Source organism: Rhinopithecus bieti, unplaced genomic scaffold, assembly GCF_001698545.2.
Source record: "Rhinopithecus bieti isolate Rb0 unplaced genomic scaffold, ASM169854v2 scaffold_20982, whole genome shotgun sequence".
Lineage (NCBI taxonomy): Eukaryota > Metazoa > Chordata > Mammalia > Primates > Cercopithecidae > Rhinopithecus > Rhinopithecus bieti.
This window is the reverse complement of record NW_016810131.1, coordinates 256,252-262,697: the sequence shown is the minus strand read 5'-3', so window position 1 is coordinate 262,697 and position 6,446 is coordinate 256,252.

The window sequence follows — 6,446 nt, the reverse complement described above, 5'->3', positions numbered from 1 at the left end:
TTTTTTTTTTTTTTTTTTTTTTTTTTTTTTTTTTTTTTGAATCCTCTCAATTGATTATATTCTAGAGTGAAGAAGTTTTAGGCAAATACAGTCCTACATTCTTAATATACAGACCATTTCCCAGGAAATCTTTAGGATTTAAACATAAACTGGCATTGAGGAGCAAAATTCAAATCAGGACCCCAAGTTTTTGGACAAGGCAATGGTGATAAGATTACTAGATGACAACACTGTGGCTTTTTATCCTATGAAGCCAGAGTAAATATTAAGAGCAAACTTGGCTGGTGCCCTCAGAAACATGTTTGAAGAGTTTAGTATTTAAAAAGTGCATCTTAAGTGTCAAGATGAGCTAATACAGTACTTCATATTAATAAATACAGGTGTGGTGAAGTGCAGTAAATACTCTCTCATGATATTTTAGTTGGATGATCAATTAACTTTCTCTAAAACTTGGTGGTAAGCCACCATGTCGGGTAAATACTAGCTGATATTTACAGGCAGTGATGTAGGAATTATTGGGCATCTTTCTTTGATGTATTACAAATGTGCCTTTTTTCTTCTTAAAATTAATATCATTCAGCACTACAGTCTGAATTTTGAACCATGGAATTGGATAAAGTCAATGTGGTTGTATTAGTCCATTTTCATGCTGCTGGTAAAGACATAGCTGAGACTGGGCAATTTACAAAATAAAGAGGTTTATTGGACTTACAGTTCCACGTGGCTGTGGAGGCCTTACAATCATGGTGGAAGGTGAAAGGCATGTCTCATATGGTGGCAGACAAGAGAAGAAGGCTTGTACATGGAAACTCCCCTTTCTAAAACCATAAGATTTCATGTGACATATTCATTCTCATGAGAATAGCCTGGGGAAGACCTGCCCCCATGATTCAATTACCTCCCACGGGTCCCTCCCACAGCACGTGGGAACTGTGGGAGTTACAATTCAGGACGAGATTTGGGTCGGGGCACAGCCAAACCATATCAGTGATTTGAACTTCAGAGTAGGATGTGCTGTTCATGTCATAATAATTATGGCAGTCTTCAATATTTCTTACAATATTTTTTCAGCACATAGTTACAAAGTATCAGAAAAGGCATGTAGTAATTTTATTCCTCTAATTCATGTGGGGTAAGGAAGATGCTGCCCAGTGAAAAAGGTTTTGCCTAATGGTTGTGTTAGTCATGGATAAATAATGATAGATAATGCCTAATCCTCTGTCCCAAATTGTGCTTCTTTATGCTCTGAGTAATTTCATCTAAGGCTAAGGATGGAACACTAGTGGTAAAACTTGTCTTGAGTCCAAAGATCTATTAGACCCCCTCACACTACCTCTGAGATTCAATCACAGAGTATGGTAATTTTATCAATGAACACATAAAGACAACTGGGGAAGAAGCCACCCTTAAAAGATACATAACATCTCATGAGCTTGGAAAAGAAATACACCTCTAGGGCATTATTACAAACACAAAAATAAAGGCGGTAATTAAAAAAACAAACAAATATGAAAGATTTTTTTCTGAGAACCGTTTGTTCTGAGAAAGTTCAAAGAGAAACACTTTTTTCTTTAACTCAAAAGAGAGCAACTTTAAAATGAAAATAGAGACTAATAGCATAAGCTAATTACATTGGAAAAAAATAAAATTTTAGGGGAAATGTAAAAATCTCAAAGATCAGCTTAGATAAATATGAAAGGGAGTAAGAAATGCCCTTCACTGCTCTTGTTGATGGGTCTAGTGAAGACAGAAATCTTTTCTTTTAATTGATAAAAGATGAGTCACACCTAAAATATATTTGACAAAAAGAGGGGAAAAGTCACAGAGTCTATGGAACTATCTGTCTCTAAGAGGATATACGTTCATAAAATTATTTAGAGGCCTTACCTCAACATATGAGAGAAAACCAAGAAACAATTTTGGGAGACAACCCTGGGTAACTGGAAACCCATATTGTGTAGACATAAATAGGAATGGAAGCCTAGGAAAACCTAGATTTAAGCATTGTTTTAAAAATATGTTGATGCAGTATTTTTAAGATGCTATGAAATCATATCCACAAATTTATTTAGTAAGGTTAAAAAAGAAAGCTTAGAGAAGATGATGCACACTAAAGAGAGTCAAGAAAGACAAAAAAAATTGAGAATATATTTTGAAAGAATGAGAGGGTAGAATTGTTTTATTCAGAGAGGTGATGATTGACAAAATTTATCTGTGCAATGGATGATTGGACAGATGAAGAAATTATTATGTTCATAAATATGTATTATTGAGGATGGAACAAGAACATTTTTGGAGAATTGTTTTAGGAAAGAAAAAAGATTAATGTGCTTTATACCTGTAAACATGATGTAGTGGAAGAGAACCACTTAAGACTACTTAATAAGTAAAAATTATCTAGCATTGATCTATCTATCCATCCCTCCATTGATCTATCTATACAATTTGGTTTGCTTGAGAGGAGGCAAGAAACTGGATGAGGCAAGCAAACAAAATACTGTAGATACACTCCATGGATCCAGTAAAAAAAAAAAAAAAAAAAAAAAAAAAAAAATTTGAAGGAAAGAACATTTCTGCTGCCATAGGTCCAAGAGTTTGAAAATTCAAAATTTGAGAAAGACTAAATTTTGAAGAATGGTGATTAAAGAGATCACATTGATTGTAATTGGATCCCTAAATATAACATGAAATAATCAACAGGTGTTTCAGTTGAATAATCTTTGAAGTGTTCCTAGACACACACACACACAGGGCGAGGGTTCAAATATTTGAGGTATTCTATAGCCAGAGACTAAAGCAGCCACTGTGGCATAGGATTAAAGTGCTAGGGAATATTTCTGGAAGTAGAAAAATCAATAGAATAGCAATAGAATGAGGTCGGTAATGAGAAAGATTAAGGAAATGAATTACAGTTAGACAATTTTCTTTATATATGTAGCTTATCCTGTTCAAACAAATGGATGGAAGCTGTGTTAGTAAATAGGGTTCACACTTAATTCCAGGATCTGCTTACTAGAAAAACAGAATTAAATAAGAAATACTGGAATAAAATGTGTTGAAATATTCAGAGTAGATTAATTGAGGAAGGAATAAAAATTAATTAATGACTCTTGAACAGAGGCGGCATCATTGCACATTTTGAAAGATGTCTCCGATGCTAACAACTCATACCAGCATCTATATGCCTTGGGAATTTTTTAATTCATTTCAAATTAAATTTACCTTGCTTCTCCATTAATGCATGATTATTACCTAGTGATTTCTAATGGGCTATAATTTGAACTCAAAAATATCTCTCCTAAACTTAAAAAAAAAATTTGAAAATTGCTTGTCAAAAATAAGGTAAAACCTATTTTAGAACAAAATATGTTTCATATAGTCAAAGCAGACTGTACCAGTATATTTGTCGTTTAAACTACAAGGGAAAAAAAGTCTCCAAATTGACCAACAATCTATATAAAAATTTTCATAATTCAAAACTGGTTTTGTTTCCTAATAGCTATTGTTACTGTGCTTCCGTGTTCATTTGCACTAATTTCTAAATCTTCTAAATAAAAAGTTACATGATCTATCATGTTTATTATCTGAAATTGGAAAGAAAAAATAAATACAAACAGTTCTTTATCTCACCACCTAGAATTATTACTAATGTAGTTATTATTTTATATGAAGTTAAAATTTTTTAAGACTCTTGAGATCTAGGTAAGCTTGTCTTTGACCTGTAAATTTCACTTGTAAACCAAAATTAAAATTCCAAGTCCCCAACCTACTTGATGGACCCCCCCACAGGGCCAAAGAAATCCCAAGAAACCTGAAAAACTAGTTCAGGCCTTGATGAGTAAAGTGGCTTGGACATACATGCCTGTTATAACCCCTCTCTTTGGCCTTTAGACACAATTGATCAGCATTAACATTAAAATCAAGATCAAAGATCAAAAGACTGGCAAAACTGACTCTGTAGCAATAGAACACCGTACTCCAACCTGACTCTGGTGTGACATCACATAACAGGCAGCAGGTCCAGGAAATCAAAATATTTTACCCCAAAGTATATTTCTCTTTGACACATTTTGAAATGGCCATACAAAGCTGTCTTTTGTGGGGGAAAATTGCATTCTGCAGAGAATCTCTTTCCCTTAGTAGGTCGTTCCTATAGAGTCTGCTATGTATTTTAAGGTCCCATAAGATGCATTTACCATCTATTCCCTCTGGAGCCTGTTACATGCAGGCTTTATATACACAACAAGAACCTTGGTTTCCATGATCCCCCATTTCCTAACTCAAGCATTTCTTTATTTTGACTTCAACTTCTTGGGCAAAGCTTAACTCTTTCAAGCAATTACCACTGGAAATCTTTTAATCTACCTAGAATCTAGAACCTGCCTCCACTTTTAAGATGTCCCACCTTTCTTGGACAAACCAATGTATGCCTTACATGTATTGATTTATGTATTTGTGTGTAACTTCTGTCTCCTTAAAATGTACTAAGCCAAGGTATAACACAACCAACTTGAGGACATACCCTCAGTATCTCCTAAGGCTGTGTCATGGGCCATCGACACTCGTATCTGACTGAATAAGCCTCTTCAGATATTTTGCAGAGTTTGACTTTTTCATCATGTTCTGAACCACTGTTATACTTCCTATGGCTAACATTGTCTCTGTGTCTGGTTTCATATACCTACCACGCAGTATTTTTGTGCTAAAATTTAATTTCTGTCCTACAATTATTGGCCCAGGTTTGAAAATCAGGCCTTCCCAGATGGCCTTTCCAATAATTTCAGCAAGAAAACTTAGAATTCAGTAGTCTGTCTCAAAGGGTTTGTCCATGTGATAGTGAAAGGGGTTATAGAACGGTAGCTAAAGTTGTTTTCTATTTTAGCAGTGTAGATGGGCTTAATTTCAGTATTATGTAGTTTGATTTATAAAGTTCATTAGAGAATGAGTATCAGGGCTCTCTAAAGGGGCAGAAGTAGTAGGATATATGTATATATGAAGGGGAGTTTACAAGGAGAATTGACCCAGATGATCACAAAGTGAAGTCCCACAATAGGCTATCTGTAAGCTGAGGAGGAAAGAAGCCAGTCTAAGTCCCAAACCTCAAAAGCAGTGAAGCTGACAATGCAACCTTCAGTCTGCATCCAAAGGCTCCTGGAAAACCACTGGTGTAAGTCCAAAAGTCCAAAAGCTCAAGAACTTGGAGTCTAATGTTCAAAGGCAGGAAGCATCCAACATGAGAGAAAAATGAACGCTAGAAGACTCAGCAAGTCTATGCCTCCCAACTTTTTCTGCCTGTTTTATACTAGCTGTGCCGGCAGCTGATTAGATGGTGCCCATCCAATTTGAGGGTGGGCCCAGTCCACTGACTCAGATGTTAATCTCCTTTAGCAACACCCTCACAGATACACCCAGGAACAATACTTTGTGTCATTCAATCCAATCAAGTTGATACTCAATATTAACCATAACAACGAGGAATATAATATTCCTTATATTATATTTATAAAATATATTTATATTATATAAAAGTTAGGCATATAATAAATGGTATCCTTAAATATCCTTAAAATCTTAAGTTTTAATTTTATTTTGGTCATGCTGCAACTGTGGATCACTCCCTGGCTCCTTCTCATGTGATCTCCCCTCACCCCTAGCCTAAGGGACTGTCTCAGGCTCCTATGTTCCCAAATGTTTGTCTTTTTTTTTTTTATACAATTTTTATTTTATTCAGTATGAAGAGTTTACACTGTAAAGAGTTTTGCTCTTCTCTTTTGAGCTCTTTGTTTCTCCCAATTCCAACATCATCAGGTCTTCAGATTTCTCTCTTCTGTCAGCAATAGATTTATCTAGACATCTTTCTCAGTTTTCTCAAATAGGTGAATTTCCACATCAGCTATTAAAACATTTTTTACCCTCGTGATTGGGATAAACACAAAATGATGTCTTATGTATCTTTTCTTTTGTTTTTTAACTATACATTACAAAACTTTCCATATATATGCAGCCACATATATCTACAGTAATGTAGGGCAGACATCCAGCAGGATATAAAGGCAATCACAAACATAAGGTTTTCTTGAGATTGAGATCAGATGAGTTTTATTTTTGGCATCACTGAGTTTTATAAAAATAAGAAAATGTTAACACAAGTGTGTGCTAAATATTGACATCTAGCTTTTCATTAAACAATTATTTTATAATGTATCATATTATAAAACTGTGTGTTAAAACTTGTCTTAGGTCATCACATCTAAAATCACATCTAAAATTGGTCTGCAGTACAAGATTTGACTTTCACAGGATTGTGTGGTGACGTGTTAGTCTTATGTTTATTCTCTACATACAAACATAGGTACTACTGTGAAACTGATGTATCTTTCATAATTCTTTCATATTCAGTATTCATTTAATTACAAAGCAAGTCATTTGTATAAATGACGTTAAGA